The sequence below is a fragment of the Cherax quadricarinatus genome, chromosome 17, assembly GCF_038502225.1.
Source record: "Cherax quadricarinatus isolate ZL_2023a chromosome 17, ASM3850222v1, whole genome shotgun sequence".
Lineage (NCBI taxonomy): Eukaryota > Metazoa > Arthropoda > Malacostraca > Decapoda > Parastacidae > Cherax > Cherax quadricarinatus.
This window is the reverse complement of record NC_091308.1, coordinates 42,931,723-42,958,574: the sequence shown is the minus strand read 5'-3', so window position 1 is coordinate 42,958,574 and position 26,852 is coordinate 42,931,723. Positions and strand designations below refer to the sequence as shown.

The 26,852-nt window shown below is 42.4% G+C and overlaps 1 long non-coding RNA gene across 1 annotated transcript in view; it reads right to left on the bottom strand.

The window, feature by feature from the left end:
- Nucleotides 1–4,356: 4,356 nt before the first annotated feature.
- The window catches only part of LOC138852840 (uncharacterized), a 50,164-nt gene continuing 27,668 nt past the window's right edge, over nt 4,357–26,852 (bottom strand). The window contains exons 2-3 of the long non-coding RNA XR_011392121.1: nt 11,521–11,633; nt 4,357–4,840 (exon numbers count right to left, since the gene is read on the bottom strand). This is a non-coding gene — a long non-coding RNA (uncharacterized lncRNA). The remainder of the gene's footprint in view (nt 4,841–11,520; nt 11,634–26,852) is intronic.

The following is a 26,852-nucleotide window of genomic DNA, read 5'->3' as shown; positions in this document are numbered from 1 at the left end:
CGGCCTAGGAAGGGTTGGAGGGAGGGGGTAAAGGAGGTTATGTGTGCGATGGGCTTGGACTTCCAGCAAGCATGCGTGAGCGTATTTGATAGGAGTGAATGGAGACAAATGGTTTTTAATACGTGACGTGCTGTTGGAGTGTGAGCAAAGTAACATTTAGGAAGGGATTCAGGAAAACCGGCAGGCCGGACTTGAGTTCTGGAGATGGGAAGTACAGTGTCTGCACCCAAGGAGGAGTGTTAATGTTGCAATTAATATATATATATATATATATATATATATATATATATATATATATATATATATATATATATATATATATATATAGATATGTGTGTGTGTGTGTGTGTGTGTGTGTGTGTGTGTGTGTGTGTGTGTGTGTGTGTGTGTGTGTGTGTGTGTGTGTGTGCGCGCGCGCGCGCGCAAGGAATTCGCAAGAGCAGGCGAAATATACACAAACACTGATCTCTGGCCAAAGGAGACTCGAACCTACGAACCTTGGAACAAGATACGCATTGCTCTACCATTCTCACCACACTGGACCAATACCTTGGCGCCCAGGTTCGTAGATTCGAGTCTCTTTCGGCCAGAGATCAGTGTTTGTGTATATTTCGCCTGCTCTTGCGAATTCCTTCCATTGTTAAAATCTCTAGTAAGGCTGATGCATGCAGGGGACGAGATGAAGAGCTGTAAGCCTTCTCCCTGAAAGCTGGCTGCCTTGGATCAACGTCTAGCGCAAGCTGGGCGCCAAGGTATTGGTCCAGTGTGGTGAGAATGGTAAAGCACTCCGTACCTTGTTCCAAGGTTCGTAGGTTCGAGTCTCCTCCTTCAGATATATATATATATATATATATATATATATATATATATATATATATCGTGCCGAATAGGCAGAACTTGCGATCTTGGCTTAAATAGCAACGCTCATCTTGCCATGTAAGACAAGTGAAAATTTGTGTATGCAATAATTTCGCCAAAATCATTCTGAACCTACCGAGAAAAATATATTTCACTGTGTTTTAGTATTAAATTACTGTAAACAAATCTAAAACATATTTAGTTGGGTTAGGATAAAATAAATTGTTTTTGTTATAATAAGGTTAGGTAAGTTTTCTAAGATTCTTTTGGAGCAAAATTAAAATTTTTTACATTAACATTAATGAAAAAAATACATCTTTAAACGTATAAGAGAAAATTTTAGAAAGGACTTAATTTTAAATGAGTTCTTGCTAATTGACCAGTTTTACATATTCGGCACGACATGAGTGAACTCATAGGGCGGACAAGGACAGATAGTTCGTGAGGCGGGAAAGAGGAACAAAAGTGCACAGCTGGAAGCTGAAAAGACGGGAAAGTTAAGAGAGCTAGGATGTTGGAAGTATTTAGGGGAAACTTTATGCCAACATGTTAAGACGACACGAGATGAGAACTAGCAAGACTAGATCTTGTGTTTACCATAAGCACATCTGACATAGGTGAATTATAATACGAGTGTACCAAGTGCATCATACTGATCCTTTTACATCTTATGGAACTTAATATTGAAAGTTGAGATGCAGATGAATGGTATGAGACGCCATTCTTCTGAAGAGGGAACTTTGAGGAAATGAGAGAATTCTTAACTGCAGTGCAGTGGAGAAGGAAGAAATATCACAGAATGAGATGCTGGAATTCTGCCTGAGAAGTGCCGGGAAGAGGAGAAGGTATTCACTCTCAGGACGATTTAAATCTCAAAAACCATGCCTTTGCCTCTAACAAAAATGAAAAGAAAAAAAACCCGAATATTACAAACATATTATGCATCGTGATAAAGGCAGAAACGAGAAACGAGCAAAAGGCAGTGGAGAGCAAATGCATATTTCCATCACCAAACAGGAAGCGTTAACACGCACACAATATTTACAGATTATATGTAAAAAGAAGTAATTGTCAAGCAAGAGACACAGAAAGAACCGCCATCCACCAGACTTTGAGGTAAGTCTGTCAAAGTTGATTAACGAGTTAATCACATCGGTTCACAACTTTGGTGGGTTTCCTCGTGATATGCTGGATGAACCACGGTGTTACCATAACTAGGGGAGCCCCTGCTCCCTTAGTCATGCTAAGATGCTCTGGGTATGGCCCTGCATACCCTTAGCATCTGGTCTGCTGGTAGGAAGGGAGGGAATGCTTATATGGGAGTGTGACATACGCCTAATAAATTGTAACATACTTTTAGTATGCCACACCCCAACACCACCATGACGCAAATGACCAATGGAACCGCCTTTTCTCTCAACCATGCAACACATTAGATAGTGTTCAACCCATAGGAACTTGTAAGTCAGGCACGGCCTTAGAGACATGAGACAGTAGGGTTAGTGTAGGTTCAAGACTCTTGAGAAGGGAATTAATGTGTCCCTTCACTTAAAAAAAAAAAATCTAATATCCAGGTTTACTCAAATCTTTCTATATAGCCATAAGGAATAAAACAGAACTTCTCACCCACTTTTCCCAAAAACATCAAAACATATTATGATCTGGAAAGTGTGTTGGCTAGCACATTATCTATGACGTCATTGTGGAAAGCTTGTGTAGTTGATAACGTATTGCCAAACACACGAGAATATTTTTCTTTTTCCTCATGGAGCTGAGGTAGGTAGCAGATTGTGGTCACAGAAGACAGTGACCACATATATCCTGGACAAGAACATGTAGAAATGTTCTACCTCAAATGCCGGGGCCATTGCTTCCTTTTCATTGGTAGAGTAGACCTGCTGATAGGCTTGGAATTTGGCTGAATATGCTATGGGATGCAGACATCCCTCACCAGATGCTTGGAGTAACACTGCCCCTACTCCTGATTCACATGCATCAAAGTACTATGTAAATGGTTTTGAAAAATTTGTAGACAAAAGTATGAAAGCAGCGCATAAGAGATGTTTGAAAGCGAGGTTTATGGGGCCGATGTAAATAATAAAAATTCTGATTTGAACTACGTGGTAGCTCCTCTTAATAAACCCAACTTATTAAAGATCCATCGCATTAATCGGATTAAACTATTCTTGGAGTCTCCCAAGGATCCAGTAATGAGTGTCCTCTGTCCCTGACCCTGTGGACTATCCTGATATCCTGTATATATTTCCAGAGGCTCAAATAAGGCTTCCTAACTCGGCCATCCTCCAGGAACCTTGCCCTATAATGTCAGGATTGCAAAAGACCAAGAAGTAACACTCACTACCCTTCTGCAATCTTATTCCAACATATTTTCGGATGCTCCGAAAATGTGTAACCAGGGTTATCACGATGTGGACGAAGAAACTGCTAAACCTATTAAACTTTCTCCCTACAGAACAAATCCTTTGAAACAGGAGCAGGAAGTAGTGTTTCTACTTGAACATGGATTCGTAAAGGAATCGTAAAGGATTCGTAAAGGTACCGCAAGGTAAATGAGGTCACAGTACTGGATGCTTACCCTCTTCTCGTATGGACGACATAGTGGACTCTGTGGATAAGACCTCTTTCGTTTCTTTAAAGGATACTACCACATACATTTAACGGGAAAAGCGAAGGAGATTTCTGCCTTCGTAATTCCAGGTCACTATCAATATACTGTGACCCCATTTGGAATAGCAGACTCTCCCTCATTTAAAGAAAATTATGTTATCAAAAGACTTGAAGGCACGGCGGCTTACCTGACCGATACAGTTGTAATTTGTGATACTTGGGATCAACATGTATACTGTCTTGAACTTCCCTTTGAGAGGTTCAGGACATTTCAACTAACTGTAAATCTTAGTAAGTCATCTTTTAGCCCGTCTACTATAACTTTCATGGGTCATGAAGTAGGTAGTGGCAAAGTGGCACTAAATTTGCGAAAGTCGCCACTGAAAATTATCACATTCCTCAGGATAAGAAGTCTCCCAAGATTCTTAGGAATGATAGAATTTTGTCTGAAATTTTACTGGACCTCTCATTGTTTAGAGGCTTTTAACCATGTTAAGGTGTGACTAGGCACAGCTTCCTAGACCAATACCTTGTCTCCTGTATTAAAGGAGCAAAATTTGGAAGGTATGTCATACCTCTGTTTCAAGTTTTGAGCGGATTTTAACTTGGCCTTAGCCAGATGACGTACAACGTGCAATCTTGACGTTGGAGCGTTCGCGTCTTGCAGGCGTCTTCTCCCAATCATCCTATCTTGAACACGTATAGATGACCTCTCACACTATGCCCAAAAATCAGCTCAAAAGGACTGTGCCCTGTTAATTCTGCACAGTTTCACACATTTCAAACAGCAACAGAGGAAGCGATTCATCATAGTGAAACTTCGCCAAGGTGCCTCAGGACTGAGGATGATGGGCTGTAGACAGTTTTTGATTAATTTGTAACCTAGTTAAAATTCCTCGGAATGCTTTTCCTGTGATATTAGTACCCTGGTCACTTTGAATAGATCGTGGAATGCCAAAGTGGGTAATAAACTTAACTAGGGCTATAAGAAAAGCTTTAATATTTATACTACGCGTATGTACTGCTTCAGGATACCTAGTAGTTTTGTCAAGAATGGTAAGAAGTTATTGGTTATCTAACTTGGCTTCAGTAAGGGTCCTTGAAGGTGGATACTTCAACGGGATTTTCCTGCTCCTTAAGGAAAATTTGACTTTCATTATAAAACAGTGCCATACTCTCTAGCCCATTCGTTTCAGCGGGATATGTAGTTATTTTTTCTACTTTCAGTAGTCTATTTGATTTACCACTAGCAGCAGGTCCAGCTACCTTGGAGCAACTAGCTTCATGTGACCAGGATTACGGTAGCAGTAACAGGCGATGAGTTCGGAAATCTGGTCTCTTGCTCCTTGCATACCTAAAATTTATAAAGTTTTAGTTAACAATGTTTCGTAGCCGTAAGTAAATATTTACTAAACAAATATCCTCAAGATACTTAACAACTTGCTGCTGCTGACAATATTTTATTTCAGCTCCAGTTTCCACCTTCGGGCGAAATTCGATGGTCCGTTCACGATTATGTTTGTCCATACAAGGCTGCTGGGAGGAAAAGTTAAGGGACCGCGCGGACAAGGAGCGGTTGGCCTCAAATGCGTCAGCAAGCCTAGCCGTCTCTATAGAAGTTTCCACTGAATCATCTAAAAACACCCGAACCTCTGGTAAATCTGACTCAAGAAGATTGCCAGTGACGATCATCTACACTAGCCCACTGAAATTCAAAACACCAGTTGACTTGTTCCATTTACTGAACGTTTTCGCTCGTTTGTGAACAAGCTAAAAAGTTCAGTAAATGGTACAAGTCCATATGGGAATGGCTTAACTGACGCTTGCTTAATTTAAATTAAAGACTATTTGGCGTGAATGCATTGATATATACCGAGTATAGCCGCTTTCACAACGTCGTTATTAGCGAAATCTTCATTACTCAAACCAATTGTAAATTCCTTTGGTTTGCCATATAATGCTGTATAAACCAGTGCTGCTCAATGCTCGACTGGCCATCGCAAAGCTCGAACCGGATTTTCAAGACTCGAAAAATTGCTCTGGCTCAGAATCAGAAAATCGAGGTACTAGAGACAAATTCTGAACACTGATGTTGTCATCCATAGTACTCCGAAACTGTCTCCTCTCCCTGTCTCTCAAATTATTCCATAGCAAAGGCACCTTGTATTCTCAAGATTGAGTTTAGCTAACTCAATTGAGCGCTAACGAAGTTGACTCCTTGAAACAACCACGAATCACCACGTATTTTCCCAGGTGGATATTGGCCCTGTTTCACCGATCCCCTCCTCTGGAGGATCGATGATTAATAGTTTCCGTAGCAGCTGAAATCTCTGGTTGGAACATCATGTTACACGAATTAAGCCTTAATTTGTTGCGTATACACTCAGGAAGCTCTCAAGGAGTAAGAATTCGTTGATACTCTGTGCCAATAGAACGAGCAATATGCCAGCAGCACTGTAGAGTCTGGGCAAGTTTTACAGATCATACTCAAGTCACCAATCGCCTGACAGGCTTCGGTAGCATAACCCACCAGCATTATTTTCCAATACGCTCAACACCATACAAAGCAATTGTACACAACGGCTTCTCAGGATTACAATGCTCGTGGATGTACATGTTTATAGAGGGGCAACTGATATGTCGGATCATTATTTAGTTGCAGCTACATTTAGAATAAGAGGTAGCTGGTACAAAAGGTAAATCTCAACAAGAGAGGTGAAAGTGTATAAACTAAGGGAGGAGGAAATTAGGGTCAGTATAAGCAACTATTGGCAGAAAGATGGGCTAGTACAAGTATGAGTAGTGGGGGGTGGGGGTTGAAGAGAGTTGGAATAGTTTTAAAAATTCAGTATTAGAATGTGGGGCAGAAGATTGTGGCTATAGGAGGGTGGGTGCAGGAGGAAAGAAAAGTGATTGGTGGAATGAAGTAAAGGGAGTGATAAAAAAGGTAGCTTAAGAGAGATTTTTACAAAGCAGAAGTGTTATAAGAAGAGCAGAGTATATGGAGAGTAAAAGAAATGTGAAGAGAGTGATAAGAGAGTGCAAAAGGAGTCCAGATGAAAGAGTGGGAGAGGCACTATCAAGAAATTTTGATGAATATAAGAAAAAATTTGAAGTGAGAAACAAGTTAAGAAAGCCTAGGGAACAAATGGATTTGTCAGTTAAAAACAGTAGGGGAGTTAGTAGATGGGGAGCTGGAGGTATTGAGGAGATGGCGGGAATATTTTGAGGAACTTTTAAATGTCGAAGGGAGGCGGTAATTTCATGCACTGGTCAGGGAGGTATAACATCTTTTAGGAGTGAAGAAGAGCAGGATGTGAGTGTGGGGGAGGTGCGTGAGGCTTCACGTAGAATGAGAGTAAAGCAGCTGGAACTGACAGGATCATGACAGAAATATTAAAAGCAGGGGGGATATAGTGTTGGAGTGGTTGGTATTTTTGTTTAAATGTATGAAAAAGGGAAAGGTACCTAGGGATTGGCAGAGAGCTTGTATAGTTCCTTTATATAAAGGGAATGGGGACAAAAGAGACTAAAAATTATAGGGGAATAAGTTTACAGAGAATACCAGGAAGAGTGTATGGTAGGGTTATTATTGAAAGAATTAGAGGTAAGACAGAGTAGGATTTCGGATGAGCAAGGAGGCTTTAGTGTGTGTAGGGGATGTGTAGATCAAGTGTTTACATTGAAGCATATATGTGAACAGTATTTAGATAAAGGTAGGGAAGTTTTCATTGCATTTACGGATATAGAAAAGACACATGATAGAGTGGATAGGGGAGCAATGTGGCAGATGTTGCAAGTCTATGGAATAGGTTACTAAATGGTGTAAAGAATTTTTATTAGGATAGTGAGGCTCAGGTTAGGGCGTGTAGAAGAGAGGGAGATTACTTCCCGGTAAAAGTAGGTCTTGGGTAGGGATGTGTAATGTCCCCATCGTTGTTTTATATATTTATAGGTGTGGTTGTAAAATAAATAAATGCTAGGGTATTCGGGAGAGGGATGGGATTAAATTATGGGGAATCAAATAAAAAATGGCAGTTGACACACTCACTTTTTGCTGATGATACTGTGCTTATGGGAGATTCTAAAGAAAAATTGTTAAGGTTAGTGGACGAGTTTGGGAGGGTGTGTAAGGGTAGAAAATTGAAAGTTAAAATAGATAAGAGTTAGGTGATGAGGGTATCAAATGATTTAGATAAAGAAAAATTGGATATCACATTGGAGAGAGGGTTATGGAAGATATTTGGGAGTTGATGTGTCAGCGGATGGGTTTATGAAGGATGAGGAAAAAGCTTATTGGTGCGTTGAGGTATATGTGGAAACAAAAAACGTTATCTATAGAGGCAAAGAAGGGAAAGTATGAAAGTATAGTGGTACCAACTCTCTTATATAGGTGTGAAGCTTGGGTGCAGCGAGAAGGTGGTTGGAGGCAGTGGAGATGTCCGGTCTAAGTGTGGTGTAAATATTATACAGAAAATTCGGACTGGAAATTAGGAGAAGGTGTGGAGTTAATAAAAGTATTAGAGGGCTGAAGAGGGGTTGTCGAGGTGGTTTGGTCATTTAGAGAGAATGGACCAACGTACAATGACATGGAGAGCGTATAAAAATGTAGGGGAAGGAAGGTGGGGTAGGGGTCGTCCATGAAAAGGTTGGAGGGAGGGGGTAAAGGAGGTTTTGTGGGCGAGGGGATTGGACTTCCAGCAAGCGTGCGTGAGCGTGTTAGATAGGAGTGAATGGCGACGAATGGTATTTGGGACCTGACGAGCTGTTGGAGTGTGAGCAGGGTAATATTTAGTGAAGGGATTCAGGGAAGCCGGTTCTTTTTATATAGCCGGACTTAGTCCTGGAAATGGGAAGTACAATACCTGCACTTTAAAGGAGGGGTTTGGGATATTGGCAGTTTGGAGGGATATGTTGTGTATCTTTATATATGCTTCTAAACTGTTGTAACTGGGCGCCTCTGCAAAAACAGTGATTATGTATGAGAGGTGAAAGTGTTGAATGATTAAAAGTATTTTCTTTCTTTTTGAGTCACCCTACCTCGGTGGGAGACGGCCGACATGTTTAAATATGTATATGTATATATATATATATAAGCAGTGTAATAGCGAAGGAGTCGAACCCATGCTATTTTGGCTCGCCTCATGGTGAGAGGAAACGCATGACGTTTTAAACCACTAGATTGTGTGGCGGGCCAAAATAACGTGGGTTCGACGCCTTGGCTAGTGCAGTGCTAGTGATCAATACCACTCGTTTCGTGTTTACAAAAATTTATTTATATATATATATATATATATATATATATATATATATATATATATATATATATATAACAGAGAGAGAGACACACACACAGTCAGAGGCAGAGAGAGGTATTGTAAATTGATGTATCCATTAAAAATAATTCAAACAAATACACGAGTGGATGTGGTTGAGAGTCAGGTTGACGTGCCTACCATGGGCCAGTAGGCCTGCTGCAGTCCTTCTTTATGTTCCTGGTGGCTAACGCTCTTGCTTCACACGGCAAGGGCCTGGGTTCGATTCCCAGCCAGAGTAGAAACCCTGGGCGTGTTTCTTTACACCTGTTGTCTGTGTTCCCCATCAGTAAAATGGGTACCTGGGTGTTAGTCGACTGGTGTGGGTCGCATCCTGGGACACTGACCTAATTTACCCGAAGTACTGAGCATAACAAGGGGCTTTCTATATAATAGTATGTCAGTGATGTCAGCTAGGACTGTATACCTTGTACATGTACTTGTAGTAAATGAAGATATTATTATTATTATTATTAATGTTAATAGCAAAACTATTGCGTAATAGTCTGAATATATACAGGTTTTAATACAAGAATATTTAATGCCTTCAGTTTTGACAGCGTCATTTTAATACATTCATTAATAATGGTATATTTATTCATTTAATATCCGTATATCAATAATGAAGAGTGATTTACTTATGCAACATATGGGAATCTTTATTATGGAAACGTTTCGCCACACAGTGGCTTCATCAGTCCAATACAAAGTAGAAATGGGTAAGGAGAGGAGTAGTTTGAGGTAATCCGTCCCTCAGCCTGGAATCGATGTGCTCAGTCCATCACTTTCTACAAGCATGATCGACTGAGCACATCGTTTCCAGGCTGAGGGACGGATTACCTCAAACTACTCCTCTCCTTACACGTTTCTACTTTCTATTGGACTGATGAAGCCACTGTGTGGTGAAACGTTTCCTCAATAAAGATTCCCATATGTTGCATAAGTGTCTCAATCTTTAACTTGTCGGTTTTCAAAACCATTCATCACAACTTGGCGGTTATCGAAACCATTTATCACACGTATATCAATAATACATGCAATATTGATACATATATTAACAATACATGCAAAACTGATGATTTCGTGATTCATACCTTGTGCATAAATTTATTGCATAAATATCTATACTTATTCATAAATATTAATGCAGCCAGGATTGATACATGCAAGACTATGCAGTCAGTATTGGTATAATGTATTCACTAATAAAATATACAATATGCATAGAATACTAATACATAGAATATTGATTGCAGAACTGTGTGATACATATCCTACTGTGTGATACATATCCCACTGTGTGACATATCCCACTGTGTGATACATATCCCACTGTGTGATACATATCCCACTGTGTGATACATATCCCACTGTGTGATACATATCCCACTGTGTGATACATATCCCACTGTGTGACACATATCCCACTGTGTGACATATCCCACTGTGATACACATCCCACTGTGTGATACACATCCCATTGATATGAACACTTCACGTACACAATATTGATACGTACGATAATACAAGAACTATTAATACGTACAATATTGATACAATAATTGTATAAAAGGTTATTATTACTTTTTGATTTATTAGTTGGGTTCACTTAGTTGGAGCAATACAGAAAAGGTTGTAACAACAGTGCATTATTTTAATTTAGTGGACATGATATGTCAAAGGTTCAGTAAGAGTATGTTCAAAGTACCTAATAATCCCATGCGAGCGTCAGTAGTCAAAAATCATTATTTTTTTATATCCTAACCGAAAAAAATATAAAGTTTTTGACAATTACCTGATGCGCTCACACACACACACACACACACAGATATTAAACAGATACACTAACAAACACACACTCACATATTGACCTCTCTCTCTCTCTCTCTCTCTCTCTCTCTCTCTCTCACACACACACACACACACACACACACACACACACACACACACACACACACACACACACACACACACACACATTCACTCACACTACCACACACACATTCACTCACACTACCACACACACATTCACTCACCACACTCAAACACGCTCACAGAAACACACACGAAGGAGGATCAGCAAACACTACCTACCACCAACCACTCACTGAAAACCCTCGACCCCGACAACCCCACCGCAACCAAACAAATTAACCCAAAAATCCCACACTCCACACCCATAGCCACCCCTTTTCCTCTCATATTATTCTGCCAGGTCTCCCACTCCCCCAGCTCCCATAAACCCCCCAGAACGCACTGGGAAACAGCTGAAGGTACGGCATACCATCGCAGAAATAAAAAAAAATTGAGAGTGGCACTAAAAAATCATGGAGGTATCCATAGACATCATAGCTCTCACGGAAACAAAGCTCAAGGGTATGGTAACAGATGTGATCTTTCCATCCGGATATCAGATCCTGAGGAAAGATAGAGGGAACACAGGGTGAAAGAAAAGTTGCACTGCTTATGAAACCCAAAGCTGTTGTACAGTCACTTTAGGAGGAAAATAATAGTCAAGAACCTGGTAATCAGGCTGAAGACGGAAGGAGGGAAGATCACAAGGACAAAGAAGTATGTGAGGAGCTCAACAAAAGATGTAAGGAAGTATTTTCACTGAAAAAAAAACTATTCCAGCAATCCGGGATGGAAAGGTACACCAAGAAGTGCTGGACACATCACACACAACTGAGGTGAAGAGGCTGCTTAGTGAGCTACATACCTTAAAGGCGGTGGGACCAGACGTGTCTCCATGGGTCCGAAGAGAGACAGTAGAAGCATTGTGTGTGCCACTAACAACAATCTTCAACACATCTATCGACACAGGGCAACTACCTGAGGTGTGGAAGACAGCAAATGTAGTCCTATTTCTTAAGAAATGAGACAGGCATGTAGAGTTAAACTACAGACCAGTGTCACTGATATGTAAATTTTGCAGTCATGGAGAAGTTTATCAGCAGAAGTCTGGTTGAGCACCTAGAAATTAATGAGCTTATTCACGAGTTACAGTTACGGTTACAGAGAGGGGAATCCTGTGCCACAAACCTACAGGAGTTTTACGACAAGGTGACAGAATAAAGACAGGAGAGAGAGGGGTTGGTAGACTGCATTTTCTTGGACAATCAGAAGATTTTGATACAGTTCTGCACAAGAGATTTGTGCTAAAACTAGAGTATGTAGGAATAACAGGAAAGGCACTGCAATGCATCAGAGAATACCTGACAGGAAGGAAACAATGAGTGATAGTAAGTGGCGAGGTGTCAGAGAGAGCAACTTTGACGAGTGGGGTTCCACGAGGATCACTTCCAGGGCCGGTGCTGTTTATGGTATATGTGAATGACGTGACGGAAGGGATAGATTCAGACGTGTCTCTATTAGCAGACGATGTAAAGCTAATGAGGAGAATGCAAGTAGATGAGGATTAGATAAGCCTAAAAGGACCTAGACAGGCTGCAAGCCTGGTCCAACAACTGGCTCGTGGAATTTAACCCCACCAAATGCAAAGTCATGAAGATTGGAGAATGTTAAAGAAGATCGCAGACGGAGTACAGGCTAGGAAAAGAAATCTTGGCCTGAGTATAATAATGAGTATAATAACTGCTGTAGCATATGGGCTCCTGACAAACCTAAGAATAGCGTTTCGACACCTGAGTAAGGAATCATCCAAGATTCTGCACACCGTGTATGTCAAGCCCTTTTTGGAGTATTCAGCACAAGTATGGAACCCACGTCAAGAAACTAGAGAAAGTGCAAAGCTTGGCAGCAAGACTAGTCCTGGAGCTATTTGGTATGTCCTACTTGGAGAGTTTAAGGAAAATCAACCTGATGACACTGGAGGACAAGAGGGATAGGATGTGATAACATTATATAAAAACACTGAAAGGAATTAAGGTGGATAGGGACAGGATGTATTCGAGATGGGACACAGCAACAAGGGGTCACAACTGGAAAGTTGAAAACTCAAATGAAGTATTTCTTCAGTCACAGAGTTGCCAGGAAGTTTAACAATCGGGTGAGTAATGTAGTGGAGGCAGAATTCATACATAGTTTTAAGGAGAGGTACGATAAAGTTAAGAGCAGGAAAAGAGTGAACTTAGTAACGAATCGGCAAAAGAGAATCAAGGGACTACACAGGAGGAACACTATAGACTGGTGTTCCCAAGCTGGTCATTGCAGATACGTACAACCCACCACAGAATAGCAGAAGGCCAAGACAAGTGTATGATGAGAGTAACAGAGCAATAGTAGACACACTAGCTAAGGTAGCAGAAAAGCCCATATGGGCAGGGCAAAGTTACTAGTTGTGGGTTACTGCAATTACAAGGAGATTGACTGGGAAAACCTGGAGCCACATTGGGGATCAGAAATATGGAGAACTGAGATAAAGGTGGTACTGGAAAGCTTCATGCATCAACATGTTAAGGACACTACCAGAGAGAGGAGAGAACGAACCAGCAGTGCTAGACCTCATTCGTCTTGAGTAGTTCATACACTGAGGACATCACATATGAAGGCCCCTCGGTGCTAGTGATCACGTGGTCCTGAGCTTCGAATACAGAGTTAAAAGTGGAGAGTGAAGCAGCACGAGTGGAATGGGAGAAGCCAACCCATAAAAGAGGAGACTAAAGAGGCATGAGGAATTTCCTAAAGGAAGCACAGTGAGAAAGAATTGATGGGAAAAACAGTACATGAAATAATAGAATACATTACCACAATATGCAAGAATGCAAAGGAGAGGTTCACAAGGCAATAGAAACAATGGGAAGACCAGAACGAGCCCAGGGTTCACCTGAAAGTGTACAGAGGCCAAAACTAAACTCACTAGAGAACGGAAAAAATACATATTAGACAAAGGATCCAAGAAAACAGAGGTCAGCCGAAGAGCCAGAAACAAAAACGAATGGATAACGAGGGAGGCCCAGTGGCAATACGAGAATGACATAGCATCGAAAGCCAAATATGACCCATTGCTGTTATACAGCTACATCAGGAGAACAACAACAATCAAGGACCAGGTACTCAGGCTGAGGAGGGTAGGAGGGGAGATTTAAAGAAGTATTTGCAGTGTACCCTATCCCAGCAAACTGGAATAGTAGGGTGTACCAACAAGTGCTGGACATACTACATACAACCGAGGTGAAGAGGTTGCTTAGTGAGCTAGATGCTCCAAAGGCAGTGGGACCTGACAATATCTCTTTGTGGGTCCTTAGAGGGAGCAGATGTACTGCATATGCTGCTAATAACAATCATAAAAATATCTATCGAGAAAGGTAATTTATCTGAGGTGTGGAAGACAGGAGACAGACAGGCAGCATTAAACTACAGACCAGTATCACTGACATGTATAGTATGCAGCGTCATGGAGAAGATCATCAGGAGAAGAGTGGAGCACATACACGATAACCAGCACGGTTTTAGGGAAGAGAAATCTTGTCAAACTGTTACGACTTCGATATCGTAACTCAAATAAAATGGCCCTGGCTCGTAAATAGCTGCTCAATCTGCTGTCTAGGGGCAATTAAATTACACTGAAAAACACAGCAACTCTAGAGCCAGCATGTACTCATACACATTAAAAGCACGAGTGCAAATAATTAATGTTGTATAAGGACACAAACTCATCTATCCAAAAATATATATAATATAATAAGTAACTCATATACAAGTTACAATCTGCTCCAAAAAAACACCACATTGTAGTTCACAATAGCTCACTAGCACACTGCTACTAGTGAGTTAAAAATCATCAGCGAGGCCATGGCATACACCCCCCTTCCTCTTCACTTCTGCCTGGTAGACTAATTACCAGCAGGCAAAACACCATACAGTACTCTGGCATAAACAGGCCTCTGCATACTAGGGCCTTACAAATAAACATGAGAGCACTTAAACACAAACACCTATTGCATACACTAAAAAAAAAAAACTTATCAAAATTACCTACTCAAACTACCACCAACATATGACGACTTCACCCAGCCACCTTCCTGAACGTACTGCATTAAAAACCACCTCATCTGCTCCTGTCCAGGCCACTGCATGACTGACAGGAATAAAACGCGTTCACTTTGAGTTCAATCCCGGAAATATTATATAAAATATTTTTCTGTAGCACACTGCGGAATATAAACCTACTGGAGTTTTCGACAAATTAACAGAAGACAGATTTTGACACAGTTCCGCACAACAGATTAATGCAAAAGCTAGTGGAGAAGTTATGGATAACAGAAAGGCACCGCAATTGATCAGAGAATACCTGACAGGAAGGAAACAACAAGTGATGGTACGTAACAAGGTGTCAGAGTGGGCACCTATGACTAGCAGGATTCTACATGGGTCAGTTCTAGGGCCACTGTTTCTGGTATATGTGAATGACATGACGGAAGGGATAGATTCAGAGGCGTCTCTGTTTGCAGACGATCTGAAGCTAATGTGGGGAATTCAAATGGATGAGGATCAGGTAGGACTACAAATGGATCTGGACAGGCTGCAAGCCTGGTCCAGCAACTGGTTTCGGAAGTTTAACTCCACCAAGTGCAAAGTCATGAAGACTGATAAATGTCAAGGAAGACCACAGACGGAGGAACGAAATTTTAACTTTACTCATTGAAAAGTATCTTGGGGTGAGCATCATACCGAGCACATTTCCTGAGGCGCACATCTTCCAGATGGCTGATGCAGCATATGGGCATCTGGAACCCTAAAAATAGAGTTTGGTACCCGAGTAAGGAGTCATTCAAGACACTGTACACCGTGCACATCAGGCCCCTATTAGATTATGCAGCACCGGTATGGAACCCACCTGGTCAAGCACGTCAAGCAATTAGAGAAAATGCAAAGGTTTGCAACAAGACTAGTCCCGGAACTAATGGGTATGTCCTAAGAGCTGAGGTTAAGAGAAATCAATCTGACGAGTGGACCTAATAGCGTCCAGTGAACAGGCGGGGCCTGGAACTGTGAATCGACCCCTGTAACCAGAAGTGAGTACTAATAGGCGAGTACAAACACACACACACACACACAAAGGTAACAGAAGACAGGAGAGAGGGATGGGTAGATTGAATCTTTTTGGACTGCAAGAAGGCTTTTGCCACAGTACTACACAAGAGACTGGTTTAAAAATTAGAGGAGCATGCAGGAATAATAGGAAAAGTACTGCAATGGATCAGGGAATACCTGACAGGAAAGAAATAACGAGTGTTAGTACGTGATGAAGTGTCAGAGTGGGTGCAAGTGTCAAGTTTGCTTCCACAATGGTCATTCCTAGGTCCAGTGCCGTTTCTTGTATACGTGAATGAAATAATGGAAGGAATAGGCTCAGAAGTATCACTCTTCGCTGATGATGTGAAACGGATGAGGAGAATACAAGAGAGCGAGGATCAGCAAAGATTACAAGGTGATCTGGATAGGCTACAAGTCAGACAAATGGCTAGCGGAGTGTAATCCCAGCAAGTGCAAAGTCATGAAGACTGGGGAAGGACAAAGAAGACAGCATACGGAGAACAGGTTAGGTGAGCAAAGGCTACAAACTTCACTTTAAGAAAAGGGCCTTGGGGGAAGCATTGTACCGAGCATGTCCCCTGGGGCACACATCAGTCAAATAAGTGCTGTAGCACATGAGCGCTTAGCAAACCTGAGAATAGCATTTCGACATCCAAGTAAGGAGTCATTCACGACACTATACACCGTGTACACCAGTCTAGAGCCTACACCTAGTCAAACACGTCAAGAAACTGGAGAAAATTTGCAACAAGACTAGTCCAGGAACTAAGGGGCATAGGGGTATGTCTTACGAGGAGAGGTTAAGGGAACTCAACCTAATGACAATAGAGGATGGGAGGGATGGGGGGGGGGTCATGATAACGACGTATAAAATACTGAGGACAGGGATCGAATGTTTCAGAGATAGGACACAGGAACAAGTGGCCACAATTGGAAACTGAAAACCAAGATGTTAGGGATGTTAGGAAGTACTTTTTCATCCTTAGAGTTGTCAGGAAGTGGAATAATCTGGAGAGTGAAGTAGTGGAGGTAAGTTCCATACACAGCTTTAAAAAGAGGCATGATAGGGCTCTAGGATCAAGAAGAGAGCGACTGAGTATCTACCAGTGAAGAGGCGGGGCTAGCAGCTATGAATCGACCCCTGCAACCACATATAGGTGAGCACACACAGCACATTAACACAGCAAACAAGAGTCGGTAGGCAATGCAACATCCCCTCACTGAAAAGCAGGGGAGCTATGAATACAGTAAGAGACAGCACAGTAAGTGCTATCAACTGCCTTCCAGCATACATAAGTGGGATTACCAATAGATCCCTAACGTCTTTCAAGAGGTATTTAAAGGATACCTAATGTTAATACCTGACCAGCCAGGGTGTGGTTCATACGTTGGATTGCGTGTGGCAAGCTGTAACAGCATCCTGGATATACTTGTCTTCCACCCTGACGGGACTACTTTATATTCCTCGAAAAAATATAAGATTGCTGATGTACCCAGACCGACACCTACTTCCTTCAGAATGCTGGCAAGCAGGATGGTGCTGTGGATCACAGGGAAGTTCACAAGCTCAGTAAGTACATGGATTTGGCTCACCAGCTCCACTTCATCCCTAAAGTTTCTGAGAGAAAAGTTCATTAGATAAGAGTGGAAGACTGAATTACTGGTAGAGGAAGTATAACTGGTAGTATGCCTGTTCAGAAAGTCACCTCATCCACCGGGTGAGGACCCTTGAGGACAGAATAGCTTCCTGCTCTCATCAAGTCTAAATATAGAGCTCCACTCTTGATTTATCATTTCATGTTTTGCTTTGTTTTCTTTATTTAATAGAGACAAGACTTGTACTCTTGTCAGGATTTTTAACTTTTGTCCGGACTTGGATAGAACTACGTTTATAGGGTAATATGAGAACCATTTCTTTTAAAGGCCTTCAGTTTATCATGTGAATGCCTCCTCCTTCGGCTTGTCATTTCCTTTCACTTTCTTCTCAGCCTTGGGGGTCACCCACTAGATGCGAGACGAGACGAGCAGCACGATCTAATAATAGATCAGAAACTGAAAAGACTTGGAATCCTGGGAACTGTTGTTCCTTCACCTTTGATTTGTGTTCATCCGTTTACTATATTACCAAAACTGCTCTGCAGGTGCACGATTTCGTCAAAGGTCTCATGATGTTAACTCTACTGTTCCTTCACCTTTGCTTTAGGTCTACACTCCTGCATCACAAGAACTCTGCTGTTACACTACTGTGCAAGTCAAAAGCCTCCCTTGACAACTGACTGTCTGTCTGTCTACCACCAGGACAGAGCTACTTATCTGTTGCTTATTTTCAGTTGATTACTACTGCCGGCAGCTAACTCTGTTACCTACTCTGCTAGCTGCACACCTTCATAAGCATTGCATCCGTCTGTAGCTGGACTTCACAACAGTCAAGAATACCTGTGACCTCACTGTAGCTTCCAGTTCCACTCCAACTATTCCTGCGCCCCTTGCCATACCAACGGCAGACTCGGATCTTTCTGTACATATTAGACTTGTTCATTTGATTTATTCGTTTAATTTTTCCATTTGCTTCAGTCAGGACGATTTCATGTTTAATTGTTTTATGTTTTAAGATATTTGTTTATATTCAATAAAAAGTTGTTTATCTTGCTTTATTTTTTTTGTCTTTCTTCAAAAGCTCTTTGAGGGTTTGAAGGGCCCTTGCACCTTCACAGAAGCCCTTACCTTCTGGATGAAACTAGATATAGGTTTCCTCAACCACCTGGCCTTCAGGCTCATCGAAAACACGAGAAACTCGAGGGCGACCACCTTTTTCTTTCAGTTTCTCAGTATGGCGATCCAGACAAGAAACGCTTAGTACATAACGAGTTTCCGGCCAGCGTCCAATGAATTTGAAGAACTTCACAACATATATTTGTCTCTCTCCAAACTTTTCGCAATTCTCCGTGAACCACTTAAATAAAGGTTTACAACAAACGAATATACATATTAAAGGGGAGGTAGTGAAAAATATGAACAGCTCTGGAAAGTTCTCTATTTGAGCATGGATGTAGTGCAGATAAAAAAAATGACAATGTTGTGAATGAAAAGAAGATGAATATCCTAGCTTTAAGTGAAACAAAGCTAAAGGAAGTAGAAGAGTTTTAGCGGAGAGAATAAATGGGATTAGGTCATGTGTATCTGAGAAGAGTTAGAGCTAAGGAGTAGCAATAATGCTGAATGATCAGTTATGGCAGAGAAAGAATATGAATGTATAAATTCAGTGATGGTGTGGATTAAAATAAGGGTCGGATGCAAAAAAATGGGTTATACTACGTGCTTATATACCTGGAGAAGAGAGGAGACAGAAATTTTGGGAGATGTTAAACAAGCATTTAAGAAGTTTTTAACCAAGTGAAATAGTTGTAGGGGTTGACCTAAATGCTATAGTGGGAGGAACTGTTGAAGTGGGAGTAATAGAAAAAATTGGAATGCCAAGAGGAAACTATAATGGGGGGGGGGCTTAGACTGAACTTTATATGGTTTAATAATAAGTAATATATATTTTAAGAAAGAAGAAAAATAAGTACTCGAGATTTGATATAGGGTGTAATGACAATAGTTTGTTGGATTATAAAGTGGTGGATAAAAGGGTTGATAAGTAGACTTTTGGATGTTCATATTTATAGAGGGGCAACAGACATCAGAATGAACATCAAAATGGTATACAATACCGACAGGTTGGTAGGTTGGTACAGACATCAGAATATTATTTAGTCGTAGGTACAGTGAGAGAAAGTAGATGGAGTACATGGAGGATGGTAGAAGCAAGTATGAGAGGTGAAAGTTTATAAGCTAAAGAAGAAGGTAATTAGAATAACATATATTCACATTTTGTGAGAAAAATGGGCAAGTCGAGTGTACCTATTTAATGGGGGCTCCTTGAAGTGGTAAAGAGGCTATCGGTCTGAGGAATTGAAACTGTTGGTCTTCTTCCTCCGTCCGAACCTAATTACCCCCCAATCCTTCTTTCCCTACCCCACCCTCCCCATACCCCCTTTTGTCCCCCTTTCCTCCCCTATCCCCACCCTCCCCTTGTTTCCCGTCCCCTTTGTAGCCTATGGGGTCCTCCTCTCTGGCATTACATTTGCTAGGTAGAGGGTTGTGTGCCGGGGTTTGTCCCACCCCATGAGGTCCCTCGGGGGTGGTGTGGTTTGCCGTGGAATCTGAATGTGCCCTGCTCCCTTCCCGGATTTCCGGGAAGTGGGCAGAGTGCCCTTCGGGTAATGGGTGTATCTCCGGAAGCTGCCTCTCAGTTCTGGGAGGTGGCGGGTTTCCGACCACCCTTTCTTTTTTCCACCTAAGTAGCTGGGTAGATGTGAGGTTGCTATCCCAGAGCGCTGGTTTACTGGCTCGAAGGGTAGGGTAGGGTATGGCACAGGTTCCACACTGCATCATCACCGGTGGGCTTGAGGCCCTCTCGGATGAAGGGGGGAGCTTTCGTCCTTTCCATGCCTCCTAGTGACTGTCCCTCCACTGTCCCTCTTTTTTCTTTCCTTTCTTTTTTTCTTAAAATAACAAGAAAGGAGATATCACAGAAAAAGCACCTTTATTATGGAGTTTTTGCCCAGTGAAACCCTTCCTCCTCCCAGACCCCTTTCTGATCCCACACCCTGTTCTGACCCAGCTTTGTTATCGGTTCAGTCTCTCGACTCTTCTCATACCCCAGTACCTTTTGCCAGTGACACTTCATCACCTGCTTCAGGTGCTGCAGCATCACCCATTTCTATTCATGCCGCTGCTTCTAGCAGGCCTTTCAAAATAAGTCCGGCTTCCCTGAATATGGTGCGATGGTTTTTGGATCGCCCACCTCCCTCAGGTCAAACCGCCCATGGTACTACTCCTAAACGTCCTAGACAACCTACTGACGACATTTCGTCGATGATCGCCCAAAAACGACCTACGCGATACTCACTACCTTTGCGTACTGGGCTAACGAGTACACACTGGACAAAATTCTTTTCTTTACAGACGACATCTAAAACTGATTATCTTTCTGATCATGGAATTGTTAAAACTCTTACGGCACATTGGCCGAAATATATCCTTCCACACTCTTCGAAGCGGTGTGCGTGTCATAAGAGAACAAAATTCAGAGCAAGCTCATGCTCTCTCCCACATCACTTCAATAGATAACATACCAGTCACCGTTCATAACCATGCTACTCTTAATTCATGCAGTGGTACTGTGGTCTTACCGTGTACCGTTGTACAGAGTGATTTTTTATCTTGCGGCGAGGATATTTTAGAACAATTAGCCCTTCAGAACCTCCCTGTTCTTAAGGTAGATACATACATATCGCCCGCTCGTGGGCAAAGACACGTTCCTAGTAACATCACTCGTTTAACCTTCAACTGCCATGAACTTCCGTCCTCTGTCTATATTGCAGGCCATTGCTTAGAGGTCCATCAAGTAGTTCCCACTCCCCAGCAGTGTCGTAATTGCTGGCGTTTTGGGTACCCCGCTAAACACTGCAGATCTGCAGTCCAGCAGATCATTCCAATACGTCTTGCAGTCTTTCTCCCTCTTGTCTCAGCTGTAAGGAACCTCGTCTTTCCTTTTCATGCCGTTGCCACGTCTATCATAATGAACGAGAGGTACGTTATCTAAAGGAGCATGAGGGCCTTACACTATGGCTGTCTCTCAGCTCTGCCTTCAAGGAAAGCTTCCTCGAGTCCAATATGCTCGGGTAGCTCAAAGACCACCAACCTAAACGGTCGTCCCACCTCCCAATCCCTCTACGTCCGTGTCTTTCAGGGTCACCCCAGTTTCTAATTCTCTTGCGGTTTAAACCTCTGACACCCCTACCTCCGCACCACTTCCTACTTCTACTTCTTCATCTCGCTGGCTTGCTTCTCAGTCTACGAAACCTCGCAGACCTACACTTCCTTCGCGTCCATCACCTGTACAGAATCTATCTTCTACTTCAGAGCCTAGTTCTCACCCCTTTACCCTCGTGTAGTCCCCTTTTCCCCTGTTCCCCCCAGTCTTCCTCGATAGTTACCCTCCAACCACGTTCCTCTCATGGTATGCCACTGGACTCTTCTACCTCAACCAACGCATCTATTCAGGTTCATACTCCCCGCCCTCCTCAGACGTCTTTGGTTGCTTCCATAGTTACTCTGACCTTTACTTGCAATGCCTCTCCTGTCTCTGACATCATGGCATCGTCGGCTTCCTTAACAACTGAGACGTTAGAGGCTATCTCCAGCTATATTGCGGAGACGACACTCTCAATGAACACAAAAGTGCCTCCTTCTCGCTTGCCGTTACCGCCACACACTGACTTTACTGATCCTAAAAGTACATAGGTTTTATCGTTTCTTATTGTTGCCATTTTTAATTTCTGTACATAATGTCTTTTTTACAATGGAATATTCGTGGCATTAGTGGCAATCGAGGAGAACTCCGAGTGTTGCTCTCCGAGTTGTCCCCAGCATGTGTTAGGTTGCAAGAACCCAAAATTCGTTCTGTTGTCATTTGCCTCGTTTTGGGCTACATGTTGTTACATTCTTCGGATCCTTTACCTGACGAATCATTTTATGAAAGTGCGCTTCTTGTGCACGTTGATATACCGTATCAACAAGTTTTTGTTCGTTCCTCACTGCATTATACTGCAACTCGTATTTATTTACACAGATGGTTTACAGTTTGCTTTCTTTATCTTTCTCCTTCCCATGCATTCTGTATCTCTGATATCCCTATTTCAATTTCTTCTCTACCACCGCCCATCTTGCTGTTGGGTAATTTTTAACGCTCTCCATCACCTGTGGGGAGGGCCCCACTGTGTCTCTCGTGGTGATCAGTTGGAGATTCTTGCTTTTCATCCTCTTCATGTTTTAAATACGGATGCTCCTACCCATTTTGACTCTCGCACTCAGTCTCTCTCTCGCATTGATCTTTCCATCTGTTCATCGCCCACTGCACTCGATTTCGAGTGGTCGGTTCTTCCAGATTTATATGATAATCATCATTTTTTTATCCTTCATACTTCTAGTACATACACCCAACAGTTTCATAGCCCTCGTTGGCAATTTGCTCGAGCAGATTGGGACTTATCCTCCGATCTTTTCACCTGTAGCGAAGACCGCCTTTCGTTCTCTATTAATGAACTGGCACACCAATTTTCGACCTTAGTCCTAACTGCGCAACGCATTCTATCCCCCAAATCTCAGGTAGGCATTCTCAGACATGCATACCTTGGTCTCCTACATGCACCTGTGCAGTGCATTTGAAACATGCTGCTTGGGGCCGTTATCGATATAATCGTACCACAGAGCGTCTGTTGGATTTTAAGCAGGCAAGGCAGTCGCTCGCTGTGTCATCCACGATGCTAAACATACTTGTTGGCGAAACTACGTGTCTACCATTACCTCGTCTTCCCCTATGTGCGCGATTTGGAGAAAGGTGCAGAAATTGTGTGGTAAGTACACTCTGGACCCAGCTCCCATTTTGCGGGTTGCCGGAGTTGAAGTGCAGAACCTCTAGAAGTTGCCACAAAAGTCGGGAACTATCTTGTTCGTATCTCCCGAGGGCTTCACGTCTGCCCTCATTTCTTGCGTTTAAACCTGTTAAAGAGCACTTGCAATTAGATTTCTCCTCTGATGGATTGGAGCCATATAACATACCTTTTACTCTTCTAGAATTGGAATCCATGCTTTCCCGTTGCCGGCCGTCGGCAATGAGACCTGATGATATCCACATCAGCATGTTACATCATCTCCATTCTATGGCCCTTCCTGTTCTTTCACGTCATTTCAATCTACTTTGGGAGCAAGGGGTTCTCCCTCAACACTGGAAGTCGGTTATTTTACTACCGTTTTGCAAACCTGGCGCCTCGGGGCTCGACACCTCACTATCGTCCCATTGCCCTGACCAGCGTGGTCTGCAAGGTGATGTAACGATTGGTGAATAGACGTCTGATGTGGTTCTTAGAGACACACAATACCCCTTCCCCTCGCCAATATGGCTTTCGCAAAGGCTGCTCTTCGTTAGGCCCCTTGCTCCACTTAGATACGTATATTCGAAATGCCTTTGCTAACAACCACTCTGTCCTAGTGGACTTTTTTGATTTAGAGAAGGCATATAAAACCACTTGGAAGTATAATATTTTAGCTCAAGCCCACTCCTTAGGCCTCTGTGGTAATCTACCAAACTTCATTGCTACTTTCTTGTCCGATAGACATTTTCGGGTCCGTATTGGCGCCTCGCTTTCCTCGGACTTTGTACAAGCCTAGAGAGTCCCACAAGGTTGTCCTCAGCAATACTTTTTCTTTTAGCTATAAATGCCCTACCTTCCATTCTTCCTTCGCATATTTGGTCGTCACTCTATGTAGATGACTTCGCTATAGCTTACTTGGGCGCTAAATCTCGACTAGTAGGAGGCGTCTCCCGCTGGATCACTTTTAATGGCTTTAAATTTTCTAGTATGAAAACCCGATTCATTACCTTCACTAGACATCCGTTAATTCCGGATACTCCTTTGTACTTACACGGTTCACGTATTCTGGCATGTGATACGGTCAAGTTTCTGGGCCTGCTCTTTGATTGCCGGCTGACGTGGAGACCTCGCATTTCTTCTTTAAAGACAACTTGCCATGGTCGGCTTAATCTCCTTAAGGTTCTCACACATTGCTCATGGGGAGTAGATCGTCGCCCTCTCCTCCGTTTGCATTCCACCCTAGTCTTGTCCAAGCTAGACTATGGTGACCAAATCAGTTCTGCGGCCTCTCCCACAACTCTGTCAAAGTTAGACCCCATTCATCACCAAGGTCTCCGTCTGTGCCTTGGTGCCTTTCGTTCATCCCCTGTTGAGAGCTTCTATGCAGAAGCGAATATTCCATGTCCGATCGCCGTGATGCTCATTGCCTTCGCTATTATGTTCGATCTCATGACCTCCACAATCTTTCCGTATATAGGATAGTCACTGTTGTTAGTAGACATTCTTTATTTGTTCGTCGCACCTGTTTACTCCGTCCCTTTTCTCTCTGCCTACATTCTCTCTTGTCTTCTTTTCAGTTACCATCTTTCTATGTTCATGTAGCATCTAGCTTTTCCCTTTCCCCTCGGGAAGTTCCAGCTGTTCGTGTCTGTTCTTTCCCACTGTCATGTGCGAAAGCCCATCTACCTACGGTGGCTTCCCGCTCTCTTTCTTAAAAACTTCCGATCTCATTCTCATGCCATCGCAGTGTACACCGATGTTTCTAAGTCTTCTGACGGTATCGGATTAGCAGCATTGTTTCTGGATAGTGTCGTGCGAGGTCACTTATCCTCGGCTAGCATTTTTACAGCTGAATTGTATGCCATTCTTGTAGCACTTATTCGTATTGCATCTATGCTTATGTCACCATTTGTGGTCGTTTCAGACTTCCTTAATACTTTACAGGCTATATGAAAATTTGATACACCTCACCCCTTAGTTCTTCTTATCCAACTTTGGTTATGCCATATGTAGCAAACACAAAGATATTGTTTTTTGTTGGGTCCCTGGTCATGTTGACGTACAGAGCAATAAACAGGCAGACACTGCTGTGCAGTCAGCAGTACATGACCTCCCAATTTCATATAGTGTTCCATTCACTGACTATTTTGCCGAGATTGCCACCCACCTTCGCACCCGTTGGCAACAACGTTGGTCTGATCTGCTCCATAAACTTCATTCTAAGAAATCGAATATAGGTTTCTGGCCGTCTTCTTATCATCAATGTCGAGGTTGGGAGACTACTCTCTCCCATCCTCGCATCGGCCACACTCGTCTTACTCACGGGTATCTCATGGAGAGGCTCCTTGTTCCTCTGTGTGAGAATTGTCAAGTTCCAGTATCTGTTAGCCACATTCTGTTGGACTACACTATCAACGAGTACAGAGAATTTACCTCCAACGTCGTCTTTGCTCTGCTGTCATTTCTTTACCTTCTTGCTGATGGACCCTCCTTTAATCAGGACTCTCTCAGACTTTTTGACAGCAACTGATTTACCACACAAACTCTGATGATGCCTCTCGCGCTCTCCTTAGTCCTTTCTACCTTAATCTCCAACTACCCTCTACCCCTGCACTATCCACTGCCCTGCTACACTCCATAACCTAATAATCATCCCTCTCCCCCTAGCTACCCATTACCCTTGCATCCTTCCCTGCCCTACTGCACTGTATAACCCTTGTGGTTTAGCGCTTCTTTTTGATACTAGTCAGAGTGTAGGTAATGAGAAGGTTAATAAGGCAAGGGATAGATTTAAGAAAGCAGTGTGAGTGTGCAGTAGAAGTTTGTGGATATAGGAGGGTGGGTGAGGGAGGGAAGAGCAGCAGTTGTTGGACTGAGGAGGTAAAGAGAATGTAAGTTAAAAAAAAAAGGTAGCATATGAGAGCTTTTCACAAAGCAGAAGAGTATATATATAAGGAGGTGGAATATATGGTGAGTAAAAAAGAGGTTAAGAGTGTGGTGAGGGAATGTAAAAGGACAGCAAACGCGGTTATGTCGAAAGTTTTACTGAGAATAATAAAAAGGTTTGAAGTGAGATTAATAGGTTGAGAAAGCCTAGGGATTTGACATTTAAAATCAGAAGAGGAGAATTATTACATTGGTAGTTGGAGGTATTGGGAAGATGGCGGGAATATTTTGAGGAACTGCTAAATATTAATGAAAAAAGGGGAGGCACTGAGTGTATGCATTGGCCAGGGAGGTATAATAACTTTCAAGAGTGAGAAAGATCCGGCAGTTTTAGTGGGTTAGGTGAGTAAGGTATTAAAGCTGAAAAAAAAAAGAATTTGGCAATTATACTAGTATATAAACCACTGTCAGCAACTGCTGAGGAATTCAAAGATCAGTTAAGGAAGATAGCTGTCTGGATAGGCTAGAAAATCCCACACGAAATATAACACTCCTTGGAGAATTTAATCTCCCTTTTGTAAAATTGAAGATAACGCAACACAACGTTATACCAGAAAAATCTCCTGGAAGCACCCTGGCTCAACAGGCACATACCAGGGAACTAATGAGGCTTTGTGAAATGTAC